Below are 12024 nucleotides of genomic sequence, written 5' to 3'. Positions count from 1 at the left end.
GGGGGAAAAAAAAAATTATGCACTGAGCATTTATTTAGTGCCCAATATATTCTAGTTTCAGAAATTGCACAAGAAATATACTTATTCTTTCAATCAGTACCTCATTCCTGAAACCCCAACCTTTGTCAAAAATACGCATGAAAGTAAAATGCACCACAAGGACCAGTGGTGTGCATGGATTTAGTTTCTGCTTGTTCCCTTTATAACATGATGCAACATTTCCTCTAAAGGACGTCTGTTAACCAAGAAGCTATCGCCCCCAGCCCAATTTCCTCAGTATTGTACTATAACTATATAACTATAGGTAAGACTCAGGCGTAATATTCAGTAGTGATCCAAGCCAGGAAAAATAATTGCTATTATGTACACAGACACACACACACACACACACACACACACTATATATAATGTATCAGGATGAGTGGTTTTTCTTTTGAAGAGGAATTAGTCCAAGATGCCCTTTAACCAGATTTTCAGTCTGTGTGTATCACATAAAGTGCTGAGAAGCACCTTATAAAATACCTTTTATATTATAGATAATAAATATTTAGATAGAAAATTTGATTTAGAGCATCATTAACATTTCTAACTTATTTTTAAACTTTTAAAAACCCTATGCTGCATGAAGTAAGTGTTGCTTGATAATACGTGCCTTACCTCTAATGCAAGGTTGTTGAGAAAATTGAATTATCATGGGTTTTGTCAGATCAAAGTATTGTATAATGAGTATAAGGAATTGTTTATTGGGCAAACAAATTTTGCTTTAAGGTGGGTTAGGCTTTTCTCATCAAACTTTTGGCCAATCAGAATGAGTATATAACCATTAGACTATAAGACCAATGAGGGGAAATGCTTAGGATTAGAGGGGAAATACTGTCTAGTCAGAACCTGAAGTATATTGAATTACTTCAGTTTGCCTGTTTCTCATGTTAAGTAATTTTTGCAACGTGACCATCTCCCATGAAAGAGTTCTGCAGATTTGCAGTAATTAAGCAAGCATTTATGCTAGTTTTGAGACCAAATTGACAGTAGATATGAATTAGCCTCATTCTTTGGTTGACCGAGCTCTAAGTTTTTATCTACAAATCTACCTTCCATTTCCGTGGAGTGTATCTCTTTATGTGCTCCTTTGCTTTTGTTTTTGAAGAGGAGATTTAGGAAAATCTGTTCCCCAGCAGTTTAGCACTTGTTCATGTGTGCAAGTTAAGATGCTTACCTAAACAATATTCTTATCAAAGTAAAACTCTGTTTTGCTACAGCGTGGCAGCTTATTTTTTATTATGCAATCAGGAATATATTTATATTTTAAAGCATAATACTGAAATGATCTACCAAGAATCCACCAGCTGACATGGAACCAGAACTTGACTAATAAAGTCTACATCTACCAGCATACGCCTCTTCTTCCCTGTGGTGCTGCCCTTACTGCCCTCCCTGACCCCCCGACCCCCCAATCATTCTTCAAGTTCGTGTTTATCATTTACTCTTTAATAATACTGCTGTTATCACATGGGTCTTTAAGTAATATGCTATTTAATTTTACTTTTTTTTTTAAAGCTTTATAAAAATGGTAGCATTCTGCATTAGCATTCTGCATCTTCTGAGACTTGCTTTTGTTCTTTGTGTTTTTTTTGAAATTTATTATCATATGTAGTTTGTAGTTCATATATTTCACTGCTGAGTAATACTTCATTGTATGAATGTATTTATTTTCTTGTTGGTAGATATCTGGATTATTGTTGCTGTTGGGTATTTTTGTTTGCCTGTTTCTGGGCAACTATATTGAGTTTGATGTATATCTGTACGTTGATACAGATATGTTTTTGCTATTAAAAGCATTGCTAATGTCTGCATTCTTTTATATGTGTTCTGGAGCACACGTGTAAGACTCTAGAATACATACCTGGGAGTAGAGGTGTAGAGAATTATGAGCATTATATGAATATATTAACCAATTATACAAATTAATGCCAGTTGTTTAACATATCATTGGGCCAGTTTAAATACCACGAATAACAACCAGAAGCTCCCAGTGAACCAAATCATTGCCAAAACTTGGAAATCTCAGGCTGCTTAACTTTTCTGAATATAGTAGCAACAAAATGACATCTTACTATTTTGCTTTTCTGTGATTGGCAGTGAGATTGAACATCTTTTTATGTGATTACTCAACATTGGTATTTTTCTTTCATGAATTTCTCATTTATGTGTTTTATCCATTACATACTCAAAACTATGCATTAAATATATATATTTTTAAAATTTTAAAAATTAAAAAAAATAAAATAAAATTTAAAAAATTTTTAAATAACACAATGAGGAGGAAAAATTTCCCCCAACCAATTTTTCCCCAACCAATCACCCATTCAGGGGTGATGCTTAATCACCCCTGAATAAATGAGTGTATATTTCCTACAAACAAGGACATCATCCTATAAGCCACAATAAAGCCATCAAAATCAGGAAATTAACATTGATGCATTACTACCATCTAATCCTCAGATCTCATTCAATTTTCACAAGTAGTCCCAATAATGTCCTTTATAGCAAAAGGATCTAGTTCAGAAGCACAGCTTGCATTTTACTTGTCACATCTTTTCAGTCTCCTTCAATCTGGAACAGTTCTTCAGTCTTTGTTTGACTTTCAAGACCTTGGCACTTTTCAAGACTCTGCTGTATAAGCCACCTATTTTGTAGAATGTCTCTACCTTTAGGTTCAGCTGCTGTTTCTTAATGATTACGTGCTAGTTAATGTATATTTGCAGGAATATCACGGATGTTATGCTGTGGGAGTCAGAGTCCAAGCTTTGGCAGAGCGGTATGGGTTGTATCTTGTCAGGTGACACATTTTCATTGTGACCCATTACTGTGTATGTTTACTTGATTACTTGATTAAGATGGTGTCTGCCATGTTTCTCTACTGTGAAATTACTCATTTTTTCTCTGTGTTTAATAATTGTTTTGTGCAGAGGTACTTTAAAACTAAGTGACTGTCTCCTTCCCCATCAAGCTTTCATTTAATTAATTAATTTGTATTAGTATGAGTTCATGATTCTGTCTTTTATTCAGTGAGCTCTGATCAGTAACTGTTGTTCCTTATTTTGATGCTCACCTTGCCCCGATTTAGCCAGAGGGATTCCTTTAAAGTTGGCTTCTGTGTTCTTTTGATATGTCATTCATCAATCATGCTGCTACTTCCAATTTCATTCCTACACGAAAGTTTAGTCCCATTTTTCCCCTTTCTTTTTTTATATCCCCTTCTCTAACATTAAGAAACTTGCCTATAATTAGCCTAAATGTGTTTACTTAATTTGACCAGTTCCACTGGGTGTCCTCAGTCTGCCATATCCATCACACCCTCCTGCCCAAATTCTCTTTAAGCTTAGAAGACCCTTCATGTGGAGGCCCCCTTCACCCTGTTTGGATTCCTGCATTCCTACATGCACCGCACAGTGCATCATTTTATGGGCACCCTCCTGCCCCTGATCAGTCACTCACATCTGCTGTTAGATCGCTGGTGGGCAGGTCCTGCTCCAACCCATACCGCTCTGCCAAAGCTTGGACTCTGACTCCCACACCTCACTTTTCCCTCCATTCCAGCATGGTACCAGCCTCATCCTGCTCAGACTCTCACACCCCTAATCAGGGATACGTTTTTGTATTTTGCCCATTTTTATTTTTATTTTAAAGATCTCATTTATTTATTTATTTATTTATTTGAGAGGGAGGCACTGCACCTGAGCATGAGCAGAGGGAGAAGCATCAGGAGAGGGAGAGAATCTCAAGCAAACGCCCAACTGAGCCAGAAGCCCTACACAGGGCTTTCTCTCGTGACCCTGAGATCATGACCTGAGCTATAGTCAAGAGTCGGAAGGCTTAACCAACAGAGCTGCCCAGGCACCCTTACATTTTGCCTAATATTTTATTTTTTAAAGTTTTTTTTTTTTTTTGTAGATTTTATTTATTTATTTGACAGAGAGATCTCAAGTAGGCAGAGAGGCAGGCAGAGAGAGAGGGAAACAGATTTCCAGCTGAGCAGAGAGCCCGATGCGGGGCTTGATCCCAAGACCCTGAGATCATGGCCTGAGACAATGGCAGAGACTTTTGCCTATTTTTAAATAAAATGTTATAGGATACACATACGTGTGCACACACACATATTCCAGCCACCGTTTTTTTTTTTTTTTAGGCAATGTGCTTTGTGGTATTGTAGTTAATCTTTTTTTAATTTTTCCTTGTTGTGTCTGTTGATGAATGAAAGTTTTTAATTATAATGTACTTGAATTTATTAATCATATGCTTTATAGTTAGCCCTATTCTGTGTCTTAAGTTTTAAATCATCCGTACTCTGAATTCATAAAGATAGTCTCTTATGTTTTTTTCAAATATTAAGAACTTGTATTCTCAACTTAAAATTTTAATCCCTCTTGAATTTATTTTTTACATGTTGTGTAGGAGGGATTCAATTTCTTTTTATCCCTCAAATGAATAACCAATTCTTTCAGCACTGTTGAATGATTCCTTCTTCCTTCAGTGATCTGCAGTGTTGTGACTTTTGTCAAATATCAACTCATAAAACCTTTTGAATTTCAATCGGCATTGCATTAAAATCAGTTGAATTTGGGGGAAAATTTTCATTTTATGATACTGAGTCTTTCTTTGATGAATATGGTATGTCCTCCTGTTTATTAGGTCATATTTAATGTCTTCAGATAAATTTTCAAGTTAACTTTTATTCTTTAGGTACATTTTATTGTTGGATATTTTTTAAATGTGATTTTCTGTTTGTTACTGGTGAGTAAAAGTGCAGTTGATTTTTTTTTTTTAAGTGTGATTTTGTTTGTTTTTGTTTGCAAGATTTTATTTGTTTATTTGACAGAGAGAGAGAATGAGCACAAGCAGGGGGAGGGACAGGAGTGGCAGAAGCAGGCTCCCCACAACAAGGAGCCCGATGTGGGACTAGATCCTAGGACCCTGGGATCATGACCTGAGCCAAAGGCACTTAACGAACTGAGCCACCTGGGTGCCTGCAGCTGATTTTTTAAAAATGAATTCTATATAGCCACAATGAACTGAACACTAACATACCTGTTTAGATAAATGTTAGACATGCTCAAAAGAAAGTAAGATTAGAAGCCCAGATTTTTACTCTGAAATTACTTTTGCTGTTTTAATAAATCGTACATTAACAGTCATCGTTTTTTTACATATGGAACGCTTCACGAATTTGCGTGTCATCCTTGTGCAGTGACCATGCTGTTCTTCTCCGTATTGTTCCACTTTTAGCATATATGCTGTCTAAGTGAGCACAGTAATCATCTTTTTTAATAGATTTTATTGAGATACAGTTCACATACAATAAAATTCACCCATTTAAAAGTGTTCTTTATAGTCACACGTGTACGCAGCATCACTACCATCTAATTTTTGAATATTTTCATGATCCTAAAAAGAAACCCTATACCCATGGTCAGTCACTCCCCATTCTTATCCTTCCCCACTCCCAGCTCTGAGGCAGCTACGAATCTATTTTCTGTTTCTGAATTTGCCTGTTCTGGACATTTTTACATAAATGGAATCATACGGTACATGTTTTTTTGTGACTGGCTTTTTTCACTCAGCGTAATAATTTCCAAGGTTCATCTGTGTTGTAGCTTGTATCAGTACTTCATCCTTTTTGTGGTTGGATAATACTTTCTTGCTGAATGTATCACATTTTGCTTACCCATTCATCTGTTGAGAGACACTAGACTGTTTCCAGTTTTTGGCTGTCATGAATAATGCAATTATGAGCCTGCATATACAGATTTTTATATGGACATAAGCTTTCATTTCTCTTCTATTTATACTTAGGGGTTAGACTTTCTGGGTCATATGGTAATTCTGTATTTAACTTTTAAGGAACTGCCAAACTGGTTCTCCTTAGCAGTTATACCATTTTACCCTTCCACCAGCAATAGATGAGAGAGGTGAATAGTCGCCTTAAAACTACTTTTGCATTCTCTAAAGAGTAGTTGCTATACATTAGGCTTATCTTTAATTGTGATTATTATTTTAAATAATGGGAGAAATAGCAATTTATTTTAACATCGGATTCATTTTAAGTGAATTTAAGTGAATTAAAATTCATTTTAAATGAATTGAGAAACACTCATTTATGATTCTATTTAGAATATATCCTTTTAATTTTTTATAGCCTTATTGAGGTGTCATTTACATACCATACAGTTTACCCTTCCTTAGCATTCAGCATGATGATGTGCAGCCATCACCACCGTCCAGTTGTAGAACATTTCCCTCACTCCAAAGGGGTCCTTTATGCTTGTTGCAGTCAATTTCTGTTCCCTTCTCCTGTCCCAGGATATGATCTACTTTCTCCTTAATTAATTTTGGCTTTTCTAGACATTTTACATATAAATGGAATCATATAAATATGTCTTTATATCTAGCTTCCTTCACTAAGCATTACGTTTCTTCCATTAAGTTTTATCTTTGTTGCATGAATTATTAATTTCTTTCTGGGGTATTGTTTGTTTGTTTGTTTGTTTGTTACTACTTTTTGCTTATCCCTTTACCAGTTGATGGATATTTGGGCTGTTTACAGTTTTTGGCTGTTATGATTGATACTGCTATGACCATTTACATACAGTGACATATGTTATCATTTCTCTTGGTTAGATACCCAGGAGTGAAACTACTGGGTCATATGGTTAAGTATCTGAGTAGGCTGTTGAGAAACGGCCAAACTGTTTTCCAAAGTGGCCGGGCCATTTTATATTCTCATCAGCAATGTATGAGGGTTGCAATTTCTTCCTATCCTCCCAAACTTTGAATTTTTCAATTTTATAAAGATAATTATGGCTATTCTAGTGAGTTGTGTAGTGGAATATCATTGTGGTTTTATTTGTATTTCTCTATTAGGTAATGATGATGAGCACCTTTTTATATGTTTACTTAAATATTAATGCATCTTTGGTGAAATAGCTTCATAACTTTAGCCCATTTTAAAAAATTGTTTTATTATTCTTCAGGTCTGAGGGTTTTAATATGTTAGACACCATTTCTTTATCATTTGTATGATTTGCACATATTTTCTCTTATTTTAGGGCTTGTCTTTTACCTAAATTATGACTTTTGAAGAATTTGATGAAGTCTAATTTTTCCATTTTTCTTGTTCATTTTTTAATAGATTGCATCTTTGTTGTCATGTTTAGAACTCTTTCCCTAACTTAAGCTTACAAGCTTTTTTCTATGCCTCCTAGAATTTTTGAAGTTTTAGTTCTATAATTCCTGCGGTGGTCCATTTTAAGTTATTTTTTTTGTATATTGTGAAAGATTGATACTTATCTACTTTTGCATGTGATTCTTGACCTGTCCCAGCATCATTTGTTGAAATGACTATGAATGTGAGAGTTTATTCTGGGCTCTATCCAATTTCATTATCTGTATGTCTGTCTTTATGCCAATATCACACTGTGTTGGTTTTTATAGCTTTATAAAGGTTTGAAGTTAAGTAATGTAAGTCCTAAAGCTTTAATCTTCTTTTTCAGAATTGTTTTGGATATTCTAAATCTTTATTTAGATTTTATATATATCTATATATGATATATAAGATATTTTATATATATGTGTGTGTGCATGTATATAAATATATCTTTCATATATATCTTAGAGTCAATTTCATGTGTATCTTAGAATCAGTTTCTACCAAAAAAATAGCTATGGTGGTATTTTGATGATGATCAGTATGGGGAGACTTGCCATCTTTTTTTTTTTTTTTCTTTTTGCTAAGAATGTTTTAATTTTTTAAATTTTAATTCTGGAATACTTAACATACATGTTATATTAGTTTCAAGTGAACAATGGTAGTGATTCAACAATTCCATACATTAGCCCATGCTCATCACGACAAACACACTTCTTAATCCCCATCCCCCCCCCTGCTCTGGCAACCATCAATTTGTTCTCTGTAGTTAAGAGTCTTTTCTTGGCTTGTTCAACTCTCTCTTCTTTTTTTTTTTTTTTTTCTTACTTGTTTTGTTTCTTAAATTCCACATAGGAGTGAAATTGTATGGTATCTGTCTTTCTCTGACTTATTTCACTTAATATTATACTCTGTAGCTCATCCATATCTTTTCAAACGGCAAGATTTTATTCTTTTTTATGACTGAATAATATTCCATTATATGGAATTTCATTATATTTTATATGTAGATATATAGATTTATATATTGCAGCCTCTCTAAACTTTCTTAGTAGCTTTTTGGTAGACTTCCTAGAATTATCTCATAGAAGATAACGTTGCCTGCAAAGAGTTTTAACCTTTTTTTTTTTCCCCCCAATTTATGTGTCTTTCTCTTCCTGGTCTTACAGCAGTGAGTAAACTTTCTGGTTCAATGGTGAATAGTGTTGTCTAGAGCAGGCCTCTTGCCTTTTTACCAGGATTATAGGGCAGTAGAACAGAGCATTCAGTCTCTCACCATGAAGTATGGTATTAGTTGTAGATGTTTGTTTCAGAAAGGAAGGGTTGTTTTCACTCTGAAGCAATCAATTACGTAATATATCTTATTAATAGAATAAAAGGACAAGAGCCTTTTATGTACCTCAGTAGATGCAGATAAAAGAAAATCAGGGAAATATAACAAAATAAAAAGTTTAAACAAAAGAAGAGGTAGAGGGGAAGCTACTTTATGTAAAGTGATGTGGACAAACTTCTCTGAGGAAATGACATTGAAATTGATTATCTAGACAACCTAAAGGTCCTAATCAGGCAAAGAGAATATACATGAAGGGTAGTTCAGCATCTGGCATTGTTCTTGTCTTATTCACTTTATAATTCCGACACCAAGCACAGTGCCTAGCCCCTTACAATTTGTTCAGCTTAACAGGTAGTTGAGTGTCTTGCTTTCTTAGCATCACATTCATTTTGCTGTATCTGTCATTAAATATTATTTGAAATTATGTATTTTGATGATCACATAATATTGTACGGAAATACTATATTTCTATAATTATAACAGTTACTTAAATGCTTTCTTATTCATAGAAATGCTTCCTATCTTCATGATCCCAAACTTCTGGGAAATATAGTTCCACTGACTTGTATTTAAGACTGATTTACTCATTTATTAATATAAAACAGTCTTAAGATATTAATCTATGAGAGTAGTTTCTTTAATATTACCTTTTGCCAACTTTTATTTAAGTATTCTTTTAATTTATCTTTCATGTGATCGTGTTGGCTCAAAAAGGTTAAATAGTGCTTTAATAGAAACTAGCCATTAAACTGTTGTAGAATGTGGCAAAATATCAGACACCAATTTTGGGCTCTGGGTATTTTTCTCTTTATATAGAAAGTATAGACTCGTGAACTTCATATACCATTGCCAAGTGTTTTGTACTGCCTGAACTGAGACCACTGTAGGTGGGTTACTCTAGAGAAAAGTCAGATGTCTCTTCCAGAGAACTGCCAAGGCCCCATTTTTGTTGTAAGTAAAATATACCAGAGTTTGAATTCCACTTTAAGCTTTTACTGGTATTTTGATTTGGGGCCAGGTTCCTCATTTATAAAGTGGGATTGATGATAGTCACCTCATTAGGTCGTTTTAAAGATCATGTATATAACCTGATACACATGACACACTAGCGTGTCTGATACACACTAAGCACCCAGAAAACAAGGCTACCATTAATTACCTTTTAAGTCTCTGGTAGTCGTGGGCGTGTTGGTAGGAATGCTAGCTATAAGTGTTCCTAATGCTTCAAGGCCTCATTAGCAGATGCTAACCAGCTTGTTAATGTTGTGCCTCTGAAGATGGTTACTGATATTTTTGTGAGGAATTGATCATTTTCTTCACTGAGTATACTTGGAGTCATCTGGAGACTGTTTCTTGACTGCACGTGTCCCCAAAAAGATTTGGCCCCAAAGGTGGTATTTTAAAATACCATTAAGTTAGATCTTTTGACCTCTTGTAAGTCAATGTTTGTAGCATTCATTAATTTATGTATATAGTTATGGTTACTTTTTTTACCCTCTTTAAAATAAAAGGTAATACATTTTCTTTATTTTTCAAGAAGGAAAGAATTGCAACTGAAAAATAAACGATTAAATTCTACTTGAATTTCAGAGCTTTAGTAAATAATGTTGACAAGGGGCAAGATGGGGTTGCCAGGGTCTAGCGTCTGGAAATCCCTAAGGCCCCCAGCAGATGCTAATAGGAATACTAATATGATTGCGAATACGGTTATTTTAAAATTCACATATAAATCACTGCCTTCTAGTTATAAATAATCAGAAGTGATTATTCCCTGTTTCTCTTAGAATTCCTATCAGAATTTATAGTCAAGGCTCAATTTAAATCCAAGATTTGGGGACACCTGGCTGGCTCAGTTGGTTAAGCAGCTGCCTTCAGCTCGGGTCATGATCCCAGCGTCCTGGGATCGAGTCCCACATCCTGCCAAGCAAGGAGCCCGCTTCTCTGCCTCTGCCTGTCACTCTGTCTGCCTGTGTTCGCTCTCTCTCCCTCTCTCTCTGACAAATAAATAAATAAAATCTTTTAAAAATAAATAAATAAATAAATCCAAGATTTGTAATTTGGGGACACGACACTTGATTGGCCTTGCTCAGTTGTCTGTTTCCCCTCGGTAAAATGGGATCATGCCTTCTCTGCTCGTTTCACTGAGTTACGAAGATCAAATGAGGTCATGCCCATGAAAGCGCTTTGTAAAGCACGTAGCTTACTAATTATTACTCCAGTTTATCCTGTCAGACCTGCCCTTTTCTCACGACTGTTTGGTAGGTCACTGGTGGAGGTGACATGATAGCTCAGAGCTCTGTAATGGGCACAGCTCTGAGGAGTCTTTTACTCGTATAGGGAGTGGACAGTTGTAGGCTGTTGGTATTTTTATCCTTTAATTCATTTTATTTTACCAAAGTAATGTGTGTTTATTATAAAGAAAAAAGAAACTAGGGACTATAAATCAGCAAAAAGGAAAAATAAAAATTACCTCTAAATACAGAAATAATTGCTACATTTATTTTCATATATGTTGGAAACAAATTCAGCTATACTGAACTTAGTGCTCTGTTTCCTATTTTTATCACTCAGTGCATGTTTTATGGAATGATAGCCTATATTTTTTTATATAATATATTAGTGGCTACATAGTATCCTACCATGTAATATGCCAGAATTTATTAAACCTGTCCCAAATTTGTTATTTTACATTTAATGGCTGTTTTCTATTTTTTTTTTAACGATTAGAAATAATGTATATTGTCACATCCTTATGGCTGAATACTTGTATATGTCCTCATTTTTTTTTCTCATTATGATAAATCCTAGACTTGGCATTGCTACACAAAGGGGCATACAACATTTGAGGAAATTTAATATTTTGTAGCTTTATTAAGTCGTAATTGACATCTAATAAACTGCACATGTTTAAAGTTTAAAGCTTGATCAATTTTGAATGTGTATACACCCATGTCCAACACAGTTAAGGTAACGTCCTTTTGTAATCCTTCCTTCCTGCACCATCCCACCGCTGGATCCCCAGATAACCACCGAAACATTTTCTTTCCCTGTGGATTACTTTGCATTTTCTACAGTTTTATGCAAATGGAATTACAAACTGTGTATTCCTTTTTGTCTGGCTTCTTGCACTCAGCATAATTATTTTGAAACTCATCCGTGCTGTTGTTTATATCAATCGTGCATCCTTTTTTGTTGCTGAGTAGTAAATATCCCATTGTATGAGTATACCATAATTCATTTACCTACTGAAAGGCATTTGAGTTATTCCCAGTTTTTGACTTTTTAAAATAAAGCTGTTTTGGAGATTGGTGTGCAAGTCTGTCTCTGGACATAAGGCATTTGATATTTATTACAAATTTTGTGCTAGAAGGTTACATACGGAGTATTTTGTAACAGAAAAAGCTTAATAGGAACATCTATTTTTCCTTTTTCCTTTTTAGTTTTCTTTTTAATTTCTTTCCTTTTTTTTTTTTTTTGAAATATACCT

The 12024-nt window shown here is 34.5% G+C and overlaps 1 protein-coding gene and 1 non-coding gene across 4 annotated transcripts in view; one reads left to right on the top strand and one right to left on the bottom strand.

Moving 5' to 3' along the window:
• The window catches only part of NRIP1 (nuclear receptor interacting protein 1), a 102960-nt gene that overhangs the window by 36961 nt on the left and 53975 nt on the right, over positions 1-12024 (top strand). The window lies entirely within an intron of this gene.
• LOC131826158 (U6 spliceosomal RNA) lies at positions 5204-5310 on the bottom strand. Its single transcript, XR_009351453.1, has one exon. It is a non-coding gene; the product is annotated as a U6 spliceosomal RNA (small nuclear RNA).

Source organism: Mustela lutreola, chromosome 2, assembly GCF_030435805.1.
Source record: "Mustela lutreola isolate mMusLut2 chromosome 2, mMusLut2.pri, whole genome shotgun sequence".
Taxonomy (NCBI): Eukaryota; Metazoa; Chordata; class Mammalia; order Carnivora; family Mustelidae; genus Mustela; species Mustela lutreola.
Note: the sequence above shows the minus strand (reverse complement) of the source record. Positions and strands in the feature narration are given on the sequence as shown.